This window comes from Erythrolamprus reginae, chromosome 8 (assembly GCF_031021105.1).
Source record: "Erythrolamprus reginae isolate rEryReg1 chromosome 8, rEryReg1.hap1, whole genome shotgun sequence".
NCBI classification, from domain to species: Eukaryota; Metazoa; Chordata; class Lepidosauria; order Squamata; family Dipsadidae; genus Erythrolamprus; species Erythrolamprus reginae.
Genome location: NC_091957.1, coordinates 37,849,336 through 37,877,157, shown reverse-complemented (window position 1 = coordinate 37,877,157; position 27,822 = coordinate 37,849,336). Strand labels below are relative to the sequence as shown.

Below are 27,822 nucleotides of genomic sequence, written 5' to 3'. Positions count from 1 at the left end.
AAGTAACCACTAGAGAGATTTTTAACACGTCCCTGCACTACGACTCAATTTTAAAAACTGACCTTCTGAGCAGCTACCGGGCGTTAGCTAATTGAATATTTAAATTTCAAACTCAGTCCCTACCAATCAGACTGACGTATGACCCATGTTGGAGTCTCCGTAGCAGCGCATTGGAGAATGCTTGTCCCTGGCTAGTTGCCATCCTGCCTTCAGGTGCTTTGGAGAATAGGTTGACCCCCTCCCTCTTGTTTGTTGCAGCCCCTTAGATATTGGAACACTGCTATCATATCACCCCTAGTCCTTCTTTTCATTAAACTGGGCACACCCAGTTCCTGCCATCAACCCCCCAGTCATCTTTGTCGCTCTTCTCTGCACTTTTCCTAGAGTCTCAGTATTTTTTAATATCATGGCAACCGAAACTGGATGCAATATTCCAACTGTGGTCTTACCAAGGCATTTATAAAGCAGTACTAGAGCTTCATGTGATCTTGATTCTATCCCTGTTAACGCAGCCTAGGACTGTGTTGGCTTATTTGGCAGCTGCAGTACACTGAGGGCTCCTATTTAAGTGATTTCCACTACGACTTCCAAGATCCCATTCACAGTTGTTACTGCCAGGGATCACCTACTGCCAGTCTATTCCTGTACACTTGATCTTTCTTGTCTAAATGTAAAACCTTACTTTTCTCTACATTTGATTTTTATTTTGTTAGATAGAGCCCAGTGTTCAAGTCTCTCGAGATCCTTCTGTATTGGCTACTCTGGCCAGCTTGGTGTCAATTACAAATTTGATGAGTTGTCCTCCAGCAAAAGCCTGGTACTTTCCCCCACACACACACACATTTCCTGGAGAAGTATCACAAAAAGACTCCGCTAATTATTGTCTTTATTTAATATTACTGGATTTCATCCCTTAATGAACAGAATTCTAATAAACAAAACAAACCCCTATTTATGCAAGCCCATCCTTCCAGTGGTCTCTGAAAGTACATTTTGAACAAAAAGAAACTTCACAAATCTCCTAATATTTGAGACTGTATTACTGGCGACATTTGTAATCTTTATTTGAATATCAAGGCATAAATAAAAGATATCTTACAAAAGAAAGTATCTAATTGAATAATGCAAAACCAGAAGATCAATCAGCATTGTATGCATTGTGTTATTTGATCAATGAGGTACCATCTAGATCCGGCCACAAAAAGATACAAATGGGTTTTTATTGGGTTTTAAACTGTCTTTTATATTGTTTTAGATGTTGTGAGCCACCTAGAGTCCGGAGGAGTTGGGCGGCCTATACATTTAATAAATAAATATTTTTTTAATTTGGCAATAAAAAATATTCTGTCTAAAAACTTTCAGTCACAATTCTAAGCCCAGGAAATATGGAAAGCACAAAATAACAAAACAAAACAAATTAAAAGCAATAAAAGAGAACCGGTGTAGATTACTATGTATGAAACATATCACAGAGTAAAATATATTACAGAGATAACAACCTTGAATCTAATGATTAGGTATTATTGTACCACCTCCCCAGCAATTTTTTTCAATCAGCAATTGTAGTCAAAGTTATAAGCTCTTACTGGTTAACTTTGCATGTGCCCTTATTTGCTATAAGAATAAAGAGTTGCACCACCTAAAATGCAGAACAAGCAGCTCTTAAAACTTAAAATGAAAAATGTGTTCCTTTAATTGCAAAAGCATTAATTCTGTGCTTTTTCCATGAATATATTTTCTGATAGTATCTGTTTTCCGACCCAATGTACTCATTGGAATAAAAGCAATTAGCACCATCAGAGGAGCACATCTTGGAAAGATGAAGGGTTAAGTATTTTCTCCTCCCACCTTTCCTTTCACAGCTACAACTTAAACTCTTCTAAAAGGCATAGCGGAAGCAAATTTATACACCCTTTTCAGAAATATTTCTTTCTTCAAAATCAAGCTCAGAACAGTAACATTAAAATCTACACATTTTTCCTGCTTCATTCAGATATCTAACCAAATTTTATCATTGATGGATCCCAAATTTCATGAGATCATGGTAGCGGAGGGGAAGGGGATGTTATACTGTATCTATCCTTACAGCATAACGAAGAGGCAGCTAAAAGAGCTGTCACAAATCCCCCCCCCCCCAAAAAAACCCCTTCAAAACCCAACAAACCTAATTTAAACACGGATCTCCCATGGCACTGCAGCTAGATACTCACCGGTCTCTGTAGAGGAAGCGGGCGGCTCACCTGCCATCCCTACCACCGGTACAGGTGATACGTTCTCTGCGAAAATAATGTGTATGGCAGTTTTCTACTCTTTGGACTCTTCTAAGGGACTGGGCGAGTTATGAAAGCTGCTCTACACAGAAACACACCCACTTCCATGACTCACAGGAGTTTCTATCTCCTTTTTTTTTTTAAAGTAGTTGTCAACTCTGAAAGCTATTAAGAAAATTCAGCTGTGTCATTTTTCCTTTAAAAACCAACAGGACTGAGGGGTACTTTCATGTAAAAATCACCACTGCCTCTGAACACGTGGCTACAAGGAAATAACCCTCTATGGTTTTTATTGCCATTAATCCTTCTAGAAAAATCACAACCAGTCCCCTGTGGGACAGTATTCCTTAGTCACTGGAGTGGCTGGGAAGTTCCCCACATTTGGGACTTTTCCCCCTCGAAGGTTGTATGTGCGCATTTTTGCATTTCTGTTAAAATATTTTTCCTTTACATACTAATGCCTCTCTTTTGTGCAACATCACAATATTGATTTGGCAACACAATCAATAGGGCTGACTTCCAAATATCAAACATTAAAGGTTGTTATTACTACCTGTAATATGGTAAATGATTTAGCTTTACTAGATAAATGGTCAAAGCAATGGAAACTGCAGTTTAATGTTTCCAAATGTAAAATAATGCACTTGGGGAAAAGGAATCCTCAATCTGAGTATTGTATTGGCAGTTCTGTGTTAGCAAATACTTCAAAAGAAAAGGATTTAGGGGTAGTGATTTCTGACAGTCTTAAAATGGGTGAACAGTGCAGTCAGGCGGTAGGGAAAGCAAGTAGGATGCTTGGCTGCATAGCTAGAGGTATAACAAGCAGGAAGAGGGAGATTATGATCCCGCTATATAGAATGCTGGTGAGACCACATTTGGAATACTATGTTCAGTTCTGGAGACCTCACCTACAAAAAGATATTGACAAAATTGAACGGGTCCAAAGACGGGCTACAAGAATGGTGGAAGGTCTTAAGCATAAAACGTATCAGGAAAGACTTCATGAACTCAATCTGTATAGTCTGGAGGACAGAAGGAAAAGGGGGGACATGATCGAAACATTTAAATATATTAAAGGGTTAAATAAGGTCCAGGAGGGAAGTGTTTTTAATAGGAAAGTGAACACAAGAACAAGGGGACACAATCTGAAGTTAGTTGGGGGAAAGATCAAAAGCAACATGAGAAAATATTATTTGACTGAAAGAGTAGTAGATCCCTGGAACAAACTTCCAGCAGACGTAGTAGATAAATCCACAGTAACTGAATTTAAACATGCCTGGGATAAACATATATCCATCCTAAGATAAAATACAGAAAATAGTATAAGGGCAGACTAGATCGACCATGAGGTCTTTTTTTGCCGTCAGACTTCTATGTTTCTATGTTTCTACGTGAAGAGATTATCAATTAGATTAACATTGTGATTGTTTCCTGAGAACAGTAACTTTCTCCTGACTGAAAGTTCTGAAAAGATATTTCCTTTTCTGAACAGAAAGAAGGTAATGAAAAAAATACATTACCCAGAAACATATTATCTTGTTAAAACAAAAAATATATCCTTTTTCTGCTGTCTGAAACTATGGTCAGGTTCAATGGGAGACTATGATTGGATTCTTTCGCCACCTGAGCAGAAAAATCTGTAAATAATGCTAATTTGTCATGTGGGGGGTAGTAAAATTTTAAATTGGTTTTTACCTGGTTTTGTAATGAGACATCTGAAAGGACACCACCAAGCTCAGAGAGCGTCAAAGACCCCCAAATTTTAAATTTTATTATAGTGCAGCAATACCTATGTAAATACAACACACACACAAAGCAATTTAAGGAGAAAACCATCCAGTACCACCAGCTTCTCATTTGCAATCTGCAAAAATGTCATCCTCTGAAGTGAAAACTTTGCACTATAGCTTTAAGTGTTTAAGCCTTTGCTGCTTGTTGCTTAGCAACCAGGCATCCTTACCTAAACATTGCTTTTCAGCAGAGTCACGACTGACTGGCGGGTCTGCTAATGCAATTCAGAGAAAGCATTTTTTTAGAATGGTCTGAGTTCTGGTCACACAGCTTAGCAAAGTTGCTATATGAGCCCTTTAAAAATGTCTTCTAGGACTTATTTATTTGTTTATTGCAGTGTTTCCCAACCTTGGCAACTTGAAGATATTTGGACTTCAACTCCCAGAATTCCCCAGCCAGTGAATGCTGGCTGGGGAATTCTGGGAGTTGAAGTCCAGATATCTTCAAGTTGCCAAGATTGGGAAACACTGGTTTATTGCAACAAGTGCAAGTGAGGGCTCACAATAACGGCCTGATGTGTTCCTTCCAGTTTTAGCAGCAATAGTTTCAGATGTTTTTGGCCTTGCTGTCTTCTTCAGGTTGAAAAAGAGTCACCCAACTGACTTCTCCATATTATTCTATTCTGGTTCAGGTAGTTGTATCAAGAAATGGTCCCACCAATCCATTTAATTTACAAACAGCACAGGTTAAAGGGTGCTTCAAAGTCATCTTATTTGTTCAGAGACATGGACAAGCGTTTTCTTGTGATGAGTTCGAAAACCAAGATTTTACTCCAAAACAACATCAATGAAAACAAAATTTCTAACGTTCATCAGAAGCAAGGAATCTCCTTTAACTTCCTGCAGGGATCAAAAATCAGAACAAAATATTCCACTGGAACAGGTAAATTTCACATTATTTCAGTGGCACTTGAAGCCTCAAATACATGAAAATCAACAAGGCATTATTCTATCTTAGAGCCACAATAGGCATGGGGATAGTATCAACAGCAAGAACGTGAATCGACCTTTCAAAATGATATGGGGATTAAAGGAAATTTAAACATCCAGCTAATCAATTTTGAAGGCACAAAAAAATTCTAAATTGCAGGATCATTTAAAAAGAAGTGTGCTATCAGTTGCCTACAATACAACTTCTAAAAGCAAGGCAGGCATTTAAAGCTCTTTGACATCCCTAAAATTTATAAACATTGTCAAAACAACAGTGTTAGTCTATTAGCTGTAAACTTCGTTATAATGTTATGTGTATAATTTACATAATTAATCAAAGAAGTATTGATTCCTGTTGATGCATGAGAAACAATCATTACAATAAGCATAGGGAATTTCAGCATTCCTACCTTTTCTTTGATATCAAAGCTCCTCTAGTCACACTGCTAAACTTTTGTAGTACATATTTTCTAAATTAGAAAATGCATGATGTAGCAAAAAAAAAGGTAAAACAGGAATATGCTAGAGAAGAAACAAGGGCATATTCCCCCATCCTGTGAAACACCACCCCAACTGCACGATGTGTCATTTCTCCATGGATTAGTCTCAGACCTTCAACAATTACACTCTGACTACAGTACTAAATAGGGCTACCATTGCAGGGGTCTGTAAACTTGACAACTTTAAGACTTGTGGACTTCAACTCCTAGAACTGCTTAGCCTATTTTATTTTATGAATAACTACAGGCTTCCCCATAACAACTTTGTGAGGTGGGTTGGACTGAGAGAGAGAGAGGAACTGGCTCAAAGTCACTCAGGTGGCTACGTTGTCTTAGTCTTTTTAGCCGGTTGCCTTAGCCATAAAGACCAGACTGGCTCAGTCTCTATCTTATACTGATTCTGGTTCCGTTTATCAACCTTCATACTTCATATTCATCAAATTTAGGGAAAGGTTTGGCACATAGTTTAACATTCCTATTAGAGCAGGGATCCCCAACTCCTGGTCCGTGGACGGGCCCCAGTTCGCAGCATGTCAGCAGCAGGCCATGGCAAGAAGGGAAGCCCCATCTGTGGGGTGCAGGCAGCACTCGACCCACGCCCTCTCTGGTCTGCAGAAAAACATTTCTCTATGGAACCGTTCCCTAGGGCCTAAAAGGTTGGAGGGCACTGTGTTAGAGTACCCAGCAGAAACTCTTACTGATTCCCCAAAAGTAAGCTGAGTTGCTATTTTGTTAATCCAAGTAAGGAAATTGCAATCAGAATGTTCCTCTCACTCTCAACACCCTCAACAATGGGGGGAAAGGCACCCTAGAACTTGCTGTCTCAGGAACTAGGATCAGGAGGAAATCATAGTTTCAATTCTCAGCATCCCCAAAGAAATTAAAGTGACGCTGACTACTTTTCTAATATTTTCTTGGTGGAAACCAAGCTAGTATTTAATATATTACCGTAATTCAAATATAACCTGCCGCCTAGTGGTCAACAGGGAGAAAATCTCCAATGTATAAATCACAGAACATGTAGAATTTACTTGACATAACATAGAATAACAGATTAGAAAGGGACTTTGGAGGTCTTCTATAGGTATCAGTGAACGTATTCCCCTTAAACCAAAGTATCTCACCTGGAATGCTATTCCAACTTGTAATTATTCTTGAATTTATTATTATATGACAATATTTCCATAATTTCAGTCAATAGTTGAATAAAGCATTTTAAATGAAAAAAATCATACTGATATTCTAACTAAATACTTTGGATGATGGGAGATATGTTGAAGCAATAAAGTGCAATTAGAACAAATTTTCAAGTTAAGAAAATAGCACCAAACCATATATGGCTCCATGCTTCATAGCTAACCTACTATTTTGAAGAATAATATACTCCTTAAAAAGAAATTGAAGACTTTAACTTACCATTAAACTATTTTCTTTTCTTCTCTTAAATAACCAAATAATTTCTTGTATCTGTTACAGCCTCACATGGTAGGTACAGGAATTCCTAATAAAAATCACAATAGCAGAGATTACAATAATTATCTGACTAATTTATGTAAAGAACATTTCAGTCCATGGAGATTGAAACTGTTATTGTGTGATATGCAAGAATTATTTTCTTTATTGATAAAGCACATGAGTTAACAAACTATTTTCTTAGATGATGGATAAAGGGGAGAATAAAGTTGGAATTTGATTTTAACCTTCCTTTCTCAAAAGTCCATTTCAGATTTCAGCCTAGAGATCTCTGAAATCTTCCAAAAATCTAACACATTTCTCCTCAAATGTAGCTTAGAAATTCCTATGGGTTCTATGCTGTTGTCTAGGTCTTGACTGGCAAGAAGCATTCGCATATCTATATATCATACCTCAGGTGCAACCAGTCATCTTGAACTGGCTGCAATTCTCAATGCTTTGGTCTCATAATTACAAACAGCCTTCAACTTACAATGACAACTGAGCCCAAAATTTGTAAAGTGAGAGTTGTTAAATGAGTTTTATCCCACCTTTCCTGCCACATTGTTAAGGGAATCACTGCAGTTGACAAGTTAATAACCTGTTGTTAAGTGAATCTGGCTTCCCCATTGACTTTGCTTGTCAGACCTTTTGAAAAGAGGACAGCGCAAAAATCATAAATATGAACCAGTTGCCAAGCATCTGAATTTTGATCACATCATAATGAGGATGCTGCACAGGTCATAACTATGAAACAGTTATAAGTCACTTTTTTCCAGTGTTGTTGTAACTTTGAACGCTCACTAAATGAACTGTTGTAAGTGGAGGACTACCTCTACACTGGTGCATTTTGTACAGAGAGCACTCAACAGCTTCGATTAAGACAAAATGCGACACTTTAGCAGCTAACTAAAGATGATACTGTGATCATAACACTGCAGGGTTTTTTTTAATAAAAACATAATGATTACCAAATTTCCAAGCTCAATTTGAGTATGGATCAAGTCTGTTCATGTGTGCACCACTTAGAGGGGCTGTTATTCACAGCTTTCCAATTATGGGATGATCTTTCTGCAGATTCAAGATTGACCAGATTACTGATCAACTGATTCTCCCATCTTCCAGACTGCCTCATTTTGAGAATCTCTGAATTATTAGTGGAACTCATATCATATTCTTGCTACAAGACAGAAATTCGCTTCCAAAGTTAGCTAGTGGAAATTAACATTTCGATATCAGCTCCAGAATAATTTGGAGTTTCTTACACCCTGTAGGTCATACAAATATTTTGAAGCTCACCTATGCGCAGATTTTCTTTCAATAAAAAAACCAATCCATAAATGTCTACCCCCCACCCACATCTTGAACTTGTCACGTCAAAAAGGAAGAATGTGACACCTTATATTTATTTCAAAAAAAGAAAAAGCGTCTCTTATTCACTCAGATTTGGTAGTTAAGCATTCTGTGACAGACACAAAACATTTAGTTTATGCACATCCACTGTGAAAAAAGTAATCCCCCCATTAATATTTCTTCTCAGCAATTTTTATTCAACTTCATTCAGTTTTATTTAACTAGGGGACATTTATGCTTTAGTAGGATTCAGCTTCATGCAGTTATTAAGATGCCTCAGCTGCTGCTTCTTACACTCCTACCTCCACCTCCACAGCAAAACAATAAAAATATGTAACTTAATGCTGGCTAGAACTTCAGCATAGAGTATGACTCAGGTGTTGTTAGAGGGTTACATAAAATACATCAAGAGATACAGACAATTGCACAGAAGCAGTTCCACGGAAAAAGTCTGCTTACTAAAATAATTGCTATGACAAGGCTTAAAGTCATTAGAATCTCACACAAAGCTTGCCACGTGAATGATATCCACAGAGGCATTTAAATAGATATCTTCCCACTGCAAGCAAAATATATATATATATATATATATATATATATATATATATATATATATATATATATATTCATGCCCTCATGGCACTAGAGCTGTTGCTTCACTAAGCTACTACTTCATTATCTCACGACAATTAATTAAATTGTAAAACTTGTTTGCATAAACTTAACAAAGGAAAAAAGCTTTCCACAGAGGAGTTAGGCACCCAGCATTCCCCCCCCCCAATCATTGCACCTTAGAGCAGTGTTTCCCAACCTTGGCCACTTGAAGATATATGGACTTCAACTCCCAGAATTCCCCAGCCAGCGAATGCTGGCTGGGGAATTCTGGGAGTTGAAGTCCAGATATCTTCAAATGGCCAAGGTTGGGAAACACTGCCTTAGAGAATTGTCTGAACTAAATAAGTCCTTGGAGAGGGGCGGCATTTTAATCAAATAAATAACTTATGGAAGTTAAAACATAGATTTCAATTGTTATGTTTCATCAGATCACAATACTACAATATCAGAGTAGAAATTCCATGCTGAGGGCAAGAAATCTGCTTGCCTCATTATCCTTTTTTTCACTATGACACTCACTGCTCACAATTTCAGCATCCTTAAAAGATGCTAATGTCTAAGTAGGCCTTCACATTGTTCTTTAACAAGTGGAAAATAAATCGCCAGCATGGCTTTTAGAACAGGACTCATTAAATAAATGACAATCATGATTATCGTTTTGCACAATTCTTCTCCATTTCAATCTGGATGGTATATTAAAATTTCATACTGAATTGCACCCAAACATTCTAAAATAAAACATTTTAAAGTTTAAAGAGGGATAACGCAGAAGATAAATACAATGTGCAGTCTTAAATAGGTCACTTGTTAAATGGAGGCAATTTTGCTCAAATTACAGAGAGAGAAATGTTCTTGTCGGAGAGACTGCATCTTTATTCTTCCTTATATAATAACAATCATCGCTGTACTGGAAAGCCAAAGAGAACAAGCCTTAGCTTCCATAATCCTAGAGGGCTTTGGTACATCAAGGTATTTGACAATTCAACTAAGCCATATTATTCAAAACAATACAGCAGAAAGGTTTTCTATGATTTCATACACTTGTAGTAAAATCTACTACTTGGAAAAACTGACCAATGTTGTTTAATGAATGCAGTACATGCAGGAAATAGGCCCAAGCAATGTGGCTTAGAAATATGTATGTTGCTTTCTTTACATCTTCTCCTAAGGCTGCAACCCTAAAGAGAAACTATTCCAAAGGTTTGGAATCATTGACACAGTAATACAGGAAGATACAATGTAAACAAGCTAAACAAAGGAAAGAAAACACTGCCAATCAATTCCAACAGTGTTAGTCACAGTGAACAAATTGATGGGTTTTTTTCATTATAAGTGGTTCTTGCTTCTCCAAATCTGCTGACTAGGGGCTCAGTAGTTTAGAATTACGATTTCTTCTTCTAACAAACAATCCATAAATAGTTCACAACATGCAGAATTCCAACAGATTAACTTTACAAAGAAAAAGTGCCAGCTGTTTATTATACATACCTATAAATAGAGTAATTAGGTTAAGTTTTGAGTTAGGCAAGGAATAGGTACTTTTATCATCTGCAGATCCAGCCCTGAGATACACACTCAGAGTTATCATTTTAATTTCCCACAATAGACCCACTTTAATTTCTACCATGATGCACACAGCAAGAAGACCTGACCTGTCCTTGGAATAATTCTCACATATCAAGGAATTTGATAATCAATGAGCAAAACCAAAAGGTTGTCCCCGATTGCTGTCTCCAGCATCAGGCGATACAGGGACGTATTGATTTATTCTACTGTTTTCAGGTTACTCCCGATACCTGGCAACTATCTGGACAAATTCCTTCAGTTTTCCTGACAATATTTTCAGAAATAACTTACGCCACCTTTTTCCTCGACCTTAGAAAGAGGGACTGGTCTAAAGTCATTCAGCTAGGACAGAATTAGAACTCATGTCTAGATTTCTAGTCCAGCACCTAAACGACTAGACCAGCTAGTTCTTACAAGCAGTGTAATATCGCTGAATTTCTTTGTACCTATGTTCTTTGTTCTCTGTATGAACCAGCCATGTTTAAGACTTTGAGGAGAAATTATAAGAAATCCTTAACTTATGACCACAATTGAGCTCAAAATTTATGTTACTGGGTGAGTTTTGCCCCATTTTACAATTTTTCTCACCACACACTTCTTAAGTGAATCATTGCCAACGCTGCTGCCCACATAGTTGCAATTTTTATACATCCTTGAACTAGTAAATAACTATATTCTCTATTGCTATGCTTTGAGCTCTTAAATTAAAGCAATTGCTAATCTTTTTCTTTTTTTAGATGTTTGCTTTTATGCTTTAATAAGTTTGTACTTTATTTTATATATTTTCACTGACAACTACATGGGGTAATTGCTAAAATAGAAAAGTGGGATGAAAATTATAAATAACAAACAAAAGTGAAATTGAGTAAAGGTATATCATTAGCTTTTTTACTAAGAACTGACTCAATTAGACATCTTTCGGAATACCCATCATGCAATAATACGGAGCAGATTTTCAGTACTAATATACAACTCATTAGAGTGAAATTTAAATACAACAGAATGAGGTTTTTATTAATTATACCTGGCTGGAACAAATGCAGTACTCTGATAAAGGGATTAGTTACAGTCATAGATAAACATAATGCCTTATCATAAATTTATAAAATAAATTGTCTTCTTTGTTTTCTCCAAATATGATATAGTGTTACATTTTAGCTACCAAGAATCAAGGTTAACTTTAACCTTTGCTTGCATATCAACCCATCAAGTATAAACTTCACTTAATACTAATCCTGATCAGCATAGCTAATACTACCGGTATAAAGATAAAATACCTGCAGGCAGAGGGAATGCACAAAATCCTAACGTTATCACTGTTATGAAAAGCCTGTTCTACCATTTCAAATCACTCTCTTGTAGGTCAACTTCCTTTTCAGTGACAATAAACTTTGCATGAATGAACCCAGCCATAAATTTTCCATTCTTTTTAAAGACTTTGAACTGCAAATCCATGTTCATTGTTTTAAAACGTATCTGTAGCATTTTCTAAAGTGCAAGAATTTTCTCCCTTGGAAATAAACGCAATGCCGTAACAGCATAGCACATATTTTGATTTTACTATATTCTCAGTCATAAACTTTTTAACACATATTTAAAAAGTTTCTCCACCCCCCCTTCCCTCCCTCTCCAATACAATCCATCTCAAGGTATAGATTGGTCTTCATGATATCATAAAAACCTTTCACTTTACAGTATAATTAAAACAGTTACAAACTACACATACCGGTACATATTTCTTAGCAGTCTGCAAAGATTAAGTTCTTGCCATAGAGTAATTTTTAATTAATACAAAGAATCTTATTTTCTAATAAATAATTTTAATTTGACCATCTGATTTTTAGATGTTGAACAATCTCGAGCATTCTCACACAGAGTTTGAAATGGGCAGTGCCTCAATTTGATAAACCAATCTTTCCTTTGATTTGCCTCCAATGTATCCTATGATTTTAATGGCACTTGTTTCAAGTGAGCAGCCTTAGGATATTAAATGCTGCTCAGGCACTAATTCCTTCCTTCCTTCTGCAGAAGCCTGCATTTGTGATTTATTCGTTCCACTTTATCCTAGCAGAAATTCTGTTTGGCAGATTAGATTGAGAAAACTCCGAGTTTTGTTATGACTGAGCTTCACCACTGAGAATACAACTTGGTTCTATAGTAATATTATAATCTTTGAATTGTATATGAAAGTTTACTCAAAACTAAATATAGTGAAAATTAATTATCAGGAAAGGATGTTGATGATCAATATGATGAGGGAACTGACAACAAAACGGAAGATATTATCCAGCTCACCAGCACTTAAATATTATATATAGATCCAATCTATATATATCATTTGAAGGACAGTCACGAACAGGAGCACAGGTGACGGCATGTCTCTGTTGGCTATCCCAGTTAGACATCATTTCTTGACCAAGCAAGACATTGTTTATAAACAATATTATTTTCTCAGAAAAAAGCAGTTATGTACAACCAAGCTATATACTCATTAATTCAGCATCCATTTCTTACAGAAAATCAAAGCAAAGCAACATGGGTCTTAGGAAGACCACAGGCATAAATGTAATGGCCTATCCATGGTTCCCTTCCTCTCTCTGAGAAATGATCACTATGAAATAGTGTCACTGAGTCACTATCAAGTGATCCTGAAGACTTGTCCAAACTGCAAAGCTTATCAGAAGCCCAACCTGAGGGCAAATATTAAGATCCATTAAAATGATAGGCACTAAACACAGGAATTTTTAGTAAAACTCTTCTCAAGGATTTGGAAAAGTCTATTGTTTTTGCTTTCAATTACAGTTCTACTTAAAATGTATATTAACTGAGATAATTTTATTGATATTGCTCACATTGAACTTTTGGCTATTGTCATACTGTTTTATCTTTTATTGTAAACAGACTCAGTTAGGAATTACAGGAAGTCCTTGACTTACAACAGTTCCTTTAGTGACTGTTTGAAGTTAGAACAGCGCTGAAAAGAATGACTTACGACTGTTTTTCACACATGACTGTTCCAGCATCCACATAGTCATGTGAGGAAAATTCAGATACAGTGATACCTCGTCTTACAAACTTAATTGGTTCCGGGAGGAGGTTCGTAAGGTGAAAAGTTCGTAAGACAAAACAATGTTTCCCATAGGAAACAATGTAAAACCAATTAATGCGTGCAAGCAAAAAAAAAAAAATCTCAAAAAAATCTCAAAAGCCGGGCGCTTTTCAGCATTCTCCCGAATGCCGAACCCAAAAAGTTCGGCAAAAGTTCGGGAGAATGCCGAGAAGCGCTGCCGCCTGTCTGTCACCTTCACAGAAGAGCCGCGGAGCTGTCAGCCGGTCGGAAGGCTCAAATGGAGGTGGGGAATCCCAATAGAGAATTCCATGGGCAGAGCTTTGACGTCACGAAAACGTCCTTCCTGGAGTCCACGTTTCGGCTAGCCAGAAAGGACGTCTCTGTGACGTCAAAGCTCCGAACCCGAACTTCCGGGTTCGGCGTTCACGGCAGCGGGTTCGTAAGGCAAAAAAAGTTCGTAAGAAGAGGCAAAAAATTACCGAACCCCGGGTTCATATCTCGAAAAGTTCGCATGACGAGGGGTTCGTATCACGAGGTACTACTGTACTTGGCAACTGACTCATATTTATGAAAGTTGCAGTCAATGGGGAAGCCAGATTCACTTAACAACCATACTTAACTGTGGCAAAAAAAGGTTGTAAAATGGGACAAAATTCACTTAACTGTTTTACTTAGCAACAGAAATTTTGGGCTCAATTGTGGTCATAAGTTGAGGACTATCTGTATTCCTTTTTTCTGGTTGAAAAGTTTCTGGAAATCATGCTACCTATCTAGGGAGCATCTTACAAAAGGCACTCTGCACCAAACCTAGGCGTTTCTCTTGTATTCTTGGTCTGCTGCTGTTACTACTCTGTACTTCCTAACCACCACTCTTATAAAAGAGAATAGCAGAGTTGGAAGGGACCTTGTAGGTCATCTAATCCAAGCATGCACACAAACACACACAAGCAATACAAACTGAATAAGGACATTCCATAACACTAGCAGCTTTTAATCCTGGCTGCAAGCCATTGTCAGAATGTAAGCTCTGCATACATGAAATAAAAGATAAACACATATAGTCCTTAACCTACGACCACAATTGAGCCCAAAATTTCTGTTGTTGAGACATTTGTTAAAAGAGTTTTGCCCCATTTTACAATATTTCTTGCCACAGTTGTTAAGAGAATCACTGCAGCTGGTAAGTTAGGAACATGGATGGTAAGTGAATCTGGCTTCTCCACTGAGTCTGCTTGTCAGAAGATGGCAAAAGGGGATCATATAGATCTTGGGACACATCAAGGTCGTAAATGTGAACCAGTTATCAATCATCTGAATTTTGATCCCATGATCAGGGGGGATGCTTTAAGATCATAACTGTGGGAAATGGTTATAAGTGATTTTTTTTCAATGCTGTTGTAACTTTGAATGGTCACTAAATGAACCATTGTAAGTCGAAGACTAGTTACATTCTGATTGTCCCTTTTAATCTTATTCTAGGTATGGTTCTTGCTGGAAGTGAGCACTAGTATCCTTGACTTAAGACTACAATTGAGCCCAAAATTTCTGTTGCTAAGTGAGATATTTATTAAGAGAGTTTTGCTCCATTTTACAACCTTTCTTGTTAAATGAATCACTGTAGCTGTTAAGTTAGTAATAAGGTTGTTAACTGAATCTGACTGCCCCAATGACTTTGCTTGTCAGAAGGTCGCAAAAGGTGATCATATGACCCCAAGATAAATGAGTCAGTTGCCAGGCAATTGAATTTTGATTACATGACCATGGAGATGCTGCAAGCAAGGGTCGTTAGTGTGGGGAAATTGTCATTTTTTTCACTGCTGTTGTAACTTTGAATGGTCACTAAATTAACTATTGCAATCCAGGTGATATTGCAGTACTATCTCCCATATCTAAAGAGTTGGATAAGTACAGCACAGAAGTCGTATATCTCACAGGATTCTGGACGTAGAACAATTCTTGCCATTTTATAATGAATAATAAGGTGCAAATGGTTGGACATTTGAGCATTCTTCCACTATTTTAGCTTTAGTGCAATATTTCAGCTCCAAAGATTCCCATGATTTTCTTTCCTTTTATAAAGATCAGCAGACATAACAAATGACATATTACATGCCATGACCTTTAAAATACCTTGCCCAACATCTATAGATGTAAGATCATTCATCTGGTATCCTGAATGTTATGAATATTTTTTCAATTCACCAGTTTATGAGGCTTTATGTTTTTTAACCTGGTTTTATATTTTGCTGTTTATTTCTGGTGATGTTTTGTTGATTTTTTAAAATTGTTGTGAGCTGCTCAGTGTTACTTTTGCAAGTTGGGAGGCTATTTAAATCAAATCAATATAACGCACTGCACACAACCAAGCCAGACATGCCAAAGACCAGATTTCAATCCAATAAAGGAGAATACAAATTGACAGCAAACTGCATTCCTTACTAGCACTGATGTTGTTACCTACTTTGGGTAATGAAATGTCTGCAAGCCAGCTCGGAGAGCACAGAGAGAACCCTGAGAGGCAAATATTCCCCTTTGTTGGTGCCATATATGGGCATCAAATGCTCAGACCGCAGGAAATGGGATCTTAATTCATCAATGCCAAAGTGGATGAATGAATGAATGAATGAATGAACGAAATCAATGTCCCAAACCACCAAAGAAGGCCAGGCCTTGTTTTGGGACCCTGGGCTTCCTCCTGCCAGTTCCCCTGCTTCATGGCCTCCATCCTAAGGTCTCCAGACAGACCTCGGAAAGGCCTGGACTTCAAACCCAAAGTTAATGTCTTTTATAATGAACTCCTCTCCAGCTTTTTAACTTTTTATATATATTTTTCAGAGACACAAAATACAGGTAATCCTAGACTTAACCACACAATTGAGCCTCAAATTTGTGAAGTGAGACACTCCTTAAGTGAGTTTTGCCCCATTTAACGACCTTTCTTGCCACAGTTAAGTTACATGTTTGTGAAGTGAGTCTGATTTATCCATTGATTTTGCTAGTAAGAAAGTTACAAAAGGAGATCACATGAGCCAGAGACCCTACAACAGAGATGGCAAACCTATGGCAGGGGGGCCACAGGTGGCATGCGGAGCCATATCTGCTAGCACACAATCTGTAGCCCTAGCTCAGTTCCAACGTGCATGTGTGTGCCGGCCAGCTGATTTTGGGGTCACACAAAAGCTCTGGAGGGCATTTTGGGCTTCCAGAGAGCCTCCAGTGGGAAGGTGTTTTTACTCCCCCCCCCCTGGCTCCAGGGAAGCCTTTACAGCCTGGGGAGTGGGGGCAAAATACGACCCTACTGGGCCGACCAGAACTTGGGAAATAGGCCATTTCCAGCCGGGGGGGGGGGAGCTGTTCTCATCCTCCACAGGCATTGAATTATGGGTTTGGGCACTCGTGCTTGCAAGACACCAGAGGGGAAAAAGGTTCGCCCTCACTGCCCTACCACATCATAAGTGTGAGTCAGCTGTCAAGTGTCTGAATTTGGATCACATGGCCATGGAGACGATGCTGCCACGGGGGTAAATGTGTCACTTTCTTCTGCCATGTTGTCACTTTGAACCATCACTCAATGAACTGTCGTAGCTCGAGGACCCGGGAGCATCTCTGGAGGAGAAAGCAGCACCTCCAAACTCAGGCCTCTCATTAGGGGGGGAGACCAAAACAAGAGTGGGAAAGGGGACCACCCCCTTCCCCGTCCTCCACGAAGGCAGCGATCCCATCCACGGCAGTCACAGCCGGGAGAGCCCCCACCCAGCCGCCCCCGCTGCGAGGTAGATTGCCCCTGCGCCGGGAAGTTCCCCCCGCCCCCCCGGGCCTGAGTCGTGAGCGTTCAGAGCAGCCGCTGCCGCACTAGTAGCAGCAGCAACGCCCTCCTCCTCTTTCTCCTCCAGCCCCGGACCCCCCTCTGCCCTCCTCCTCCTCCTCACCGGGCCTCCTCGCCGAGGCAGCTGCCCGCTCTGGGTCTGCCGGCAGCAGCGGCGGCGGCGGCGTCTCCGCTTGGGGGGCCTCGTGGTGGCCGCTCCCGCTCAGCGGTTTCCACAGCATGAGGGCGGCCGCAGGAGAGACTTAGCAGCCAGAAGGCGAAGTAGCTCCGGAGTCCAGGAAGAGGCGCCGCCGTCGGCGGGATCCAACCGAGGCGGCTTCGGGACTAGGCCGCCTGGGCGCCGTCGCTAGGCAACCGAGCGGCCCCGCCCTCCCCGACGGATCGCTGAGGCTGCCGGGCCAGAGGAGGCTGGCCCTGCCCGCGCATGCGCGCTGGGGAGCTCGGCTTTTGCTCTGCCAAAAAAAGGTTAAAATCAGGTCGCTCATCTAGGCCAGTGTTTTTCAACCAGTGTGCCATGGCACACTAGTGTGCCGCGAGACATGGTCAGGTGTGCCGCGAAGCTCAGAGAGAAAGAAAGCAAGAGAGAGAGAGAAAAAGCAAGAGAGAAAGAAAGCAAAAGAGAGAAAGCAAGAGAGAGAACAAGAGAAAGAAGGAGAGAAAGCAAGAGAGAGAGAGAGAAAGAGAGGGAGGGAAGGAGAGAGAGAGAAAGAGAGGGAGGGAAGGAGAGAGAGAGAAAGACATAGAGGGACGTAGGGAGGGAGAGAGAAAGAGAGCAAAAAAGAGGAAGGAAGAGAAAGAGGGATGGAGAGAGAGAAAGAAAGAGAAAGGAAGGGAGAGAAAGAGGGAGGGAGAAAGAAATAGAGCGAAGGGGAGGAAGAGAGATATAATTTTTTTGTCCAAACTTTTTTTAGTTTCCCCCCCCCCCCAGCTCAATGTGCCCCAGGGTTTCGTAAATGTAAAAAATGTGCCGCGGCTCAAAAAAGGTTATAAATCACTGATCTAGGCGATCTGCTTCATGACCGTTATAGGTAGTTTCCATTATGATCATGTCAAGTACTCTTGATTACAGAGACTAATCAAACAAAGGTTTGCCTTTTTTTAAAAAAAATTTGTTTAGTGTTATAAATGCACAAATGCCCTGAAATACAATATATGCTGGAAATTTGATTAGTAAAGCAGGTTCGTGTATGGACAAATGTGAGAATCACCCCATTGATGACTGAAATGCTGGTAGAATTCCGACATTGTGAGAGAAGGGAGACCTTCTGCTACACAACAGAACGTAACAACCAGCCACACATCAAGATTAATGATCCATTTATTATTCTGCACATTTTTATGCAATAAAGTTATTTATTCAAATGTTTTATGTGACTGAAAATTGCCAGAGGAGCAGATACAAATCAGATTAATCAGCAGCCACAAACAATTTATTGAAGGTTAATCATCATAATCTTTAAATTTGTTGTGTGGGTCTTATTGTAGTTTACAAACTGCACAGATGGGATAATTGAACAATGCAAAAAATAACACTATGGGAAATAAATACCTACACTGCCATTAAATGAGACCAAGGAACAAAAACAATTGAAGAGAACAGAGAAAAGATTCCTATTGCTAGCAAAAGGAGGTAGATTTATGGACTGGATGTAAACTACTATGCAGAGTCAATTTGGTATAGTGTTTAAGGCAGTGTTTGCCAACCCTGGCAACTTGAAGATATTTGGACTTCAACTCCCAGAATTCACCAGCCAGCATTTGCTGGCTGGTGAATTCTGGGAGTTGAAGTCCAAATATCTTCAAGTTGCCACGGTTGGGAAACACTGGTTTAAGGCACTAAGCTAGAACCCAGGAGACTGAATTCTTGTCCTACCTTAGGTAGAAAGCCAACCTCATGACTTGGGCCAATCACTCACTCTCAGCCCTAAGCAGGAGGCAATGGCAAACCATTTCTGAAAAAACTGGATAAGAAAAAGGCAGAGTCTTTTCCAAGCCATCTCCAAGAATCAAACACTATTGAAAGGAAGGGGGGGGGGTTCATAGGACTCTATATTAAAGGAATATCTTGGTAAAACCAGTTTATATGTATTTTGGCCTGCACTGATTGCCCCTGAAACCATAAAATGAATTGGCTGTTTTGTGATCCTTCCACCTTCAAGAGAGTTCATTCTTTAATTGTTTTTTTCAGAAAGCTGGGTTGGCGCAGTGCAGCTAACTGCTAGCTGTAGTTCAGCAGTTCAAATCTCACCACCGGCTCAAAATTGACTCAGCGTTCTATCCTTCCCAGGCGGGTAAAATGAGGACCCAGATTGTTGGGGGCAATATGCTGATTCTGTAAACCAATTAGAGAGGGCTGTCGAAGCACTGTGAAGTGGTATATATGTCTAAATGCTGTTGCTATTAATGAGCATGTTTCAGTAAATGAGGTACAAACCACAAAGACTTCACAAGTGTCATGTCTTCACTGCACACATGACATTTTACATCATTGAAGTGATGACATGATGGGATTTGAGGCAGCACTTGCTTCCTCTGTGGCCAGAAATCCCTTATCTACATTTTGCGGTATTCCAGTAAAGAACTACAGTGATACCTCGTCTTACAAACGCCTCATCATACAAACTTTTCGAGATACAAACCCGGGGTTTAAGATTTTTTTGCCTCTTCTTACAAACTAGTTTCACCTTACAAACCCACCGCCACCACTGGGATGCCCCGCCTTCGGACTTCCGTTGCCAGCAAAGCACCCATTTTTGTACTGCTGGGATTCCCCTGAGGCTCCCCTCCATGGAAAACCCCACCTCCGGGCAGGGGAATCCCAGCAGCGCAAAAACAGGTGCTTCGCTGGCAACAGAAGTCTGGAGGTGGGGTTTCCCATGGAGGGGAGCCTCAGGGAAATCCCAGCAGCTCAAAAACGGGCGTTTCGGCTGGCAAAAGGGGTGAATTTTGGGCTTGCACGCATTAATCGCTTTTCCATTGATTCCTATGGGAAACACTGTTTCGTCTTACAAACTTTTCACCTTAAGAACCTCGTCCCGGAACCAATTAAGTTTGTAAGACAAGGTATCACTGTATTTGGATTATTTTGCAAATGGTTCATTTTTAGGAAAACAAAAGACACACTCATTAGGATCCTTACTGGAATTGATGAATTAAAGCAGTTGGTGTTTAGATCTAATTTGAAGAACACTGGAGCCAACAGTATCTGATTCTCCTTCATCCAGTCATCATTGAAAATGTGAAATTGATAAATGATGGCACTAGCAACTGCGCCAAATACATATGGATAAAACTTCAGGAAAATCTACACCACCTATATGCTTAAACCACAGGCCGCAAAACATAGAAGCCCCAGCTCTAACACTGGCCCCCCACACTCTTCTTACTACTCTTTTCTTGCTCTGTTTTTCCATTCGTCCTCCTCTTGTATTTCTTTCCCTTCTTTCTAAATCCTTTTCTCTTTCTTTCTCTCTCCCTCCCCAATCACGCATGCTATATAAGTATAATTGCTAGAATGTACATTATATATATTCCATTTACTTTTCTGTACCCTGTTTTTAATGTATATAACCAATAAACATATTTTTTTTTTAAAAAGAAAGAAAATGAGAAATTAAGAACACATCATGGAGTATACTAATAATCCTTGTTCCCATGATGGTTTGTTATCTTGGTCAAAAATATAGAGAGTCCTCGACCTAACCACACTTTAGTTACCATTTGAAGTGACTTCAGCACTGAAAACAATGACATTTTTCACACGACCATAGCAGCATCCCTGTAATCTCATGATCAAAATTCAAATTGCCTCGTATTTTGTAACATTCTGACAAGCAAAGCCAATGGTTATCCCTTAATAAACACACTAATTGAACAACTGTGTTGATTCACTTAACAACTATGACAAGAAAGATCATAAAAGGGGGCAAAAATTCAACTGTTTTGCTTGAGGACTGTAATGATGAAAACCTATAAATATGATTAAATATAATTCATCTCCTTCTGCCACTCACAGCCTGTAAATATTCTGCCCAACCTTTTTGCAGTTCTCCAATCTGTCTCTTTCGCTCTTCCAAAGCCTTAGCAACTGGATTCTCGGTTCCTCTGAAACCATCCCATTCATTTTCTCAAATTAAGTCATTCCTGGAGGCAGAGATGGGCTGCTGCCAGAACGGCTAATTGTGCACAGCTCCGCAACGCTGGAGCACAAGTGCGGGATCGAGCACAATTTTGCTTCCCGCACTTGTGTAGATAGCAAAATATTGCACAGGGGCGCGCGGGCGTGTTTTTGGCGAGGATTTTTGCTTCCCTGCTGGAGGGAACAGGCGTACTCCAAACATACAACTGATTCAATTACTCCTTAGCCCACAACAGAAACCAAGGAGCCTCACTAACTGAGTTTAATGCCATGTTCCTTATCATTCCAGAGATGGTTATTCACACAGCAGTTAATCGCTGGGTGACACAGATAGTTTTTCTCTGTCCATTGGTGTCAAAAATTCTGCAATGTTTTGGTCTGTCAACTTAATAACAGCTGGGTTTTTTTTCAATTTTCCAGGAGATCTGACTACTCTTAGATTCTGCAGAGTGCTGGGTATTGCACCATTCTTGGTTGACCATGCTAGCTGTGGAGTATGGAACTTGTAGTCTGATGTTGGGGAAGGATTATATTACACTAAGCAACCAACACGTGGTGTGCTGCAAGTTTATTGCTATGTTTGGAAAAGGAGAATGAACTACCATTACAATCAAACCCCAACCCTACTGAATCATTGCATGGATTCCTTTATGCGATCTACAACCTCTCCCACATGCCCATACCATTTTATTACATAAAATATGACTTTAGTAACAGAGTAGTTGCTGCATGGAACTCACTACCAGACTCTGTAGTATCATCTCCTACCCCAAAAAACTTTACCCTTAGACCATCCACTGTTGACCTCTCCCGATTCCTAAGAGGTCAGTGAGGGGCGTGCATAAGTGCACCAGCATGCTTTCCATCCCGTCTTAATTTTTCTTTATATATTTTTACTAGTATCATGTATATGAATATTATTATATCTAATGTTTTTTCTTATTTTTCTTTTTACTAGTCTTCGGAGAGGGGCGGCATACAAATCTAAGTAATAAATAAAAATAAATAAATGTGTATAAATATTATTATATTTTTACATACCTCCAATATGCACTTGACAAAACAAATACAGTGGTACCTCAACATACGAGTCTAATTCGTTCCAGACCCGAGCTCGTATGTCGATCAACTCGCATCTCGAACGAATGCCTTTAGACTTTGTTTTTCGCGCCGAGATAACTGGAAGCAAGGAATTCTTGCGCCACCTAGTGGAAGCTCGGCTCGTATCCCGAATTTGAGCTCGAGTGTCAAACAGAAATTTTGCTCGTGTCTCGGCTCGTAACTTGGAATACTCGCATGTGGAGCAGCTCGTATCTAGAGGTACTACTGTAGATAAATAAATAAATATCCCACAATTTTTCCTCAGGGAGCATTTCTTGGATTCAACTTCCCAAATGAAAAATCCAAATCACTGCTGTTGAGTTGGTGGGTTGAATGAAGAGGCAGGACTCCGAATAGTGACTCCAGCTCTTTATTCTGAGGCTTGCCAAAACATCTCTGCCCGCTGGCCGACGTAAGGGCTCTCCTCCAAAGGGCTCTGCCAAGCAGTCTGGCCACTGACAACACTTCATTTTCCTGCCACTTGAATGGTCCAATAAGCAGCGGGTATGTTAATGACTCTACTTGACCCAATTGGAACCTTTTGCTCTCTATTTACATATTTAGCACTCTGCGAGCTCATGCTTAGCTGGTTGTTGAGGTAGATGGGGCGTTGGTGAGTCAGACTGGCTGCTGCTCCAGGGTCAGTGAATGGAATCGCCTGGAATTTCTTCTGGACTGTGGCTGATTCTGCCCGGGCCGACTCTACTGCCGTTCTTCACTGGACATGTGGGCCTTCAGGCGTGTGTGTGTGTGTGTGTGTGTGTGTGTGTGTGTGTGCGTGTGTGTGCGTGTGTGTGTGTTCTATTTCGGTTCAAGAGTAGGGTCTTTGGTTTCTATGGCCATTTTGGATGCTGTCCAGGGTGGAGCATTGTCTGGTTTTATGGGTGTTTTGGAAGCTGTTTGGGGCAGAGTATCTTCTGATTGTCTGAGGCTAGACTTCTCTATTTGGCCCTGGAGTTGATCTATAGTTGATCTCCTCCAAATATTCCTCTTCTTTAGTTCTACTTGGTAGGACTGGGACCAGTGATGGCAACTACTAAATCCTGACCCAGGATGAGTCACCTGCATAGTTGTGGACATAGACTAGATCCCCTGTGCTAAATGACAGGGGCTGACTGGCCGAATTGAAGGGTGCTTCGGCTTTGTAATTGGGGTGTAGCCTGTCTAGCTGTGACATTAGTTTGTGACTCATTAACAATTATGCCGGGTTCCAGTTTGTGGTTGCACTAGGGGTTATGTGTTGTGCCAGTGGGAATTGGTCTATTTTGGTTTGCCAGTTCCTGGGGCCCATTCATCTTTAGTGGACTACACCATTCATTGTGATTGACCATTACTAGCCAGATGAAACAGATGCAACAGCTTGACCAGGGCATGTCGGATTTCCTTCTCTACTAAGAATGATTCAGTTTGTTTGTTTGTTTGTTTGTTTGTTTATTTATTTATTTATTTATTTATTTATTTATTTATTTATTTATTTATTTATTTATTTATTTATTTATTTATTTATTTATTTATTTATTTATTTATTTATTTATTTATTTATTTATTTATTTATTTATTTATTTATTTATTTATTTATTTATTTATTTATTTATTTATTTATTTATTTATTTATTTATTTATTTATTTATTTATTTATTTATTTATTTATTGGATTTGTATGCCACCCCTCTCCAAGGACTCGGGGTGGTTCACAATTTTGCTGTGAATTGTACCCGGTTGTTGGAGAACAAAACATATGGTAGCCCTTAGGTGGCGAAAATTCTCTGTAGCACCCTGATGGTTTCTTCAGCCATTGTTGCCATTAGGATTACCTTAAGCCATTTTGAATATGCATCCACAATAATTAAAAATGTTTCACCCTGGACCAGTCCTGCAAAATCAAAGTTATGGCATTGACGTTGATTGTCCATGGACCTTTTGGTTTTTCCCTTGTGGGTGCCTTGGGTGGTGCTGATATGGATTTCTGGCATGGTGTACAGGTTGCAACCCATTCTATCATGTTCCTATCCATGTTTGGCCACCAAACATAGCTCCTGGCCAATTCCTTCATTCAGACAATGCCAGGATGACCTACATGTAATCTTCTAATAACTGATTCTTCAAATTGAGTGGCACAACCATTCGATCCCCCCCACAGCAGGCATCCCTTTTGAGTTGACAATTTGTATTGTTTTATTATAAATGGCTTGAATTCCTCCCCCATCTGCCCCTCCAGCTACCCACCTCCACAGTCAATTCAGAAGTTTTGACATTTGTTTTTCTGTCCTGCTATCTTGGTCGCTGTGACTGGGTTGGCTGCAATGAGCAGGACAGTTGTGATGGAGGCTGGATCTTCAACAAGGTCTGGGAGAGGACACTGTCTGAGGGGGTCTGCATGGCTTATGTCTTTGCCCAGATGGTTATTAGTCTATAGCTATACACTGCCAAGAAAATTGTCCATCTAGTCATTCTAGAGGACATCATGGTCAGAGTGGGGCAGTCCCCTGCAATAATGCCAAGTGGCTTGTGATCTGTAATGAGTTCAAAATCCCTTCTCTATAGGTATTCATGGAAATGCTTGAAACACACCCACCCTATACACTACAACAGCCAACCCTTCCTTGCCCAGCTGGCCATAGTTCCTTTCTGTGGGTGACAGAATTTTAGAGTAAAATGCAATTGGAGCCTCAGTTCCATCTGGCAGCTGATGGCTGAGGACAGCACTGACCCAAAAAGGGGATGCATATCATGTCAATATGAAAAGAGTCTCATTATATTGGACAAGGACGCTTTTGAATGACAATACATTCTTAACTGCTGAGAAAGTAGCAGCTTCATTTTGTCCCCAGGCCCAACCAGCCTTCTTGTCTAGCAGTCGGTATAAGGGTTCAGCAACTGTCACCTTCTGTGGCAGAAAAATACTATAAAAGTTTAACAGGCCAAGAAAAGCCTGGAATTCTGTCTGATTCTTGGGTGAGCGGGCTTCCTTGATGTCTTTCACTTTATTTGGAGTTGGGTGAATGCCTGAACCATTCAACTTGTGGCACAGCTATTTTACAATTCTCTTTTTTAACTTTAAGTCTGAATTCTTGGAAATGCTCAATGTTTTTCTTAGCTGATGGATTACTTCTTCTTTGTTGTCCCCAAATACGACAACATCATCAAAATATGGCACTACCCCTGGAATGCCCTGTAGGCGGTGCTCCATTATGCTTTGGAAAAGTCCTGGTGCCACACCCAACCCACATTGTAAATGGCAACATTTAAATGCCCCTCAGGGTGTCAAAATAGTCTGTGCCTCTGCTATGGCATCATCCACCAGTAGTTGCTGATAGGCTTGTGCTAAATCAATTTTTTTTAATATTTTGCCTTCTCCTGGTGAGTGTAGTAGGTGCTGAACAACCGCTATGGGATAGACATTCTGTTATAAGGCTTTATTTATATAGTCTGGGCAGATGTGGATTGACCCATCTGGTTTAATTGGGATGACTATTGGGGTCTCCTACTCAACGTGATCCACTGGTTCCAGAATCCCCTGGGCAATTAGTTTGTATAATTGACTGACTATTTTGGGTCAGGGAGCAAAAGGGACCCTCCTTGCTTTCATTCAGATGGGGGCTGCATTAGGGTCTAGATTGAAAGAGATGGGTTTCCCTCAGGTACTTGCCCAAGCTTCTGTCAAAGACATTTGCTAATTCCTTCATCAGGCCCTCGATGCTGTCATCTTGAACTTTGTGGAAGCCTGTCACTCCTAAACCCAGAGACTCAAACCACTCCAGTCCTAGCCAGCTTGGCAGCTCGTTGTCTACTATGGTCAGTTGTCCAATGAACCTTTTAACCTGGACTTGAACTGATCTGATACCAAGGATGGGGACACGGGTCCCTTGATAGTCTTTTAATAGCATCTTCTATGGTGTCAGCTGTTTCTTATCCAATCCCAGGATTGCCTTTTTAGGGTCTTCCAGGACACAATGGTCAGGGATGACTCCATGCCCACTTCCATATCACATGGAGATCCCTCGATGAGGACTGTGATATGGATTTATTTTGAGTTGGGCATCTGGTGTGTCCTTTGGTCATCTGGTGTGTTTCTTTGGTGGTTGTGGCTCAGGTCTTCCTGCAGCTGTTTTTTGGATTTCCTGAATCTGGTTTGCCCTTCTGGCTGCCTCACTGTCTGCCATTGCTGGTGCATGGCTGGCTGGTTGGCTTGATGTGACTCCTTCTCTCACATCATTGGCAGATTGCATCCAGGAATTGGCAGATTGCTCTGGAATGGTTTTCCCTACAGCCAGCAAAAAATGAGGGTTTATCTTGCTTCTCTGAATTTCCTGCTCTTACTTTGAATTGTAGGCGAAGGATTTTGTCGTCTCCCTCGGTAAAGTCTTTGGTCTCGCAGTTCTCCTGATGCACAGTGATTGCTCTCTGCGGCACGTTTATGTTTTGCTTTTTGGATGCCTTGGCTGTTTTGTTAGTAGCTTCATATGCTCCAGCTTCCTCTAAGGCTTTTAAAAGTGAGCTTAGGTTTGGATAGCAGCCTTCTCTATAATTGGAGGTCTCTCAGTTCAAATATCTGTCTATCCATCATGGCTTCTTCTATGCTACTGAATTTGCAGCGAGTGGCTGCTTTTCACAGAGCAGCAATATACTGGTTTATTGTCTCACCTTCCTCTTGTTTCCTTTGGTAAAATTTATGTTTGAACACCATTGATGAGGGTACGGGTACATAATGTGCTTTCAGTGATTCCTGTAGCCATGATACCATCTGTATTGGACCTGGTTCAGATAGTGCTTCTGCCATATCGATGATTCCAGGTCTGCAATAGCTCAGGAAAAGCGCTTTCCTTCTCTTGTCTGGTAACTCCATTAGAATTGGAACATATATTTTCCCAGCTCTCTTTGGTTGGGTTGAATGGAGGTGGTGGGGCTGGCGTGGTCATCTTGGTTGCCGATTCAGCATTTCAGCTTCTGCAGTGGATGTCTAGCTCTGTTCCATTGTCCTTTGTTCTATTCAAAATCCCACCTTCGTTCCAGTGTTAAGTGGGGGGCGGTGTTGAATGAAGAGGCAGGACTCTGAATAATGACTTCAGCTCTTTATTTTGAGGCTTGGCAAACGTCTCTGCCTGCTGGCTGACAGTGCTCTATCTTTTAAAGGGCTCTATCAGGCAGTCCAACCATTGACAATGCTGTATTTTCCTGCCGCTTGAATGGACAAATGAACGGCAGGAATGT

The 27,822-nt window shown here is 40.2% G+C and overlaps 1 protein-coding gene across 3 annotated transcripts in view; it reads right to left on the bottom strand.

Annotated features, from left to right (window-relative positions):
- Nucleotides 1-17,846, bottom strand: part of ZC3H12B (zinc finger CCCH-type containing 12B) — a 44,502-nt gene extending 26,656 nt beyond the window's left edge. Inside the window, exons 1-2 of one of the 3 annotated variants that reach the window (XM_070759700.1) lie at nucleotides 17,489-17,846; nucleotides 6,907-6,991 (exon numbers count right to left, since the gene is read on the bottom strand). The gene's annotated coding sequence lies outside the window, so the exon portion shown is untranslated. Of the gene's footprint in view, nucleotides 1-2,210; nucleotides 2,279-6,906; nucleotides 6,992-17,475 lie in introns of those variants that run through there. The other 2 variants (XM_070759699.1, XM_070759702.1) reach the window with 2 other exon arrangements.
- Nucleotides 17,847-27,822: the final 9,976 nt, after the last annotated feature.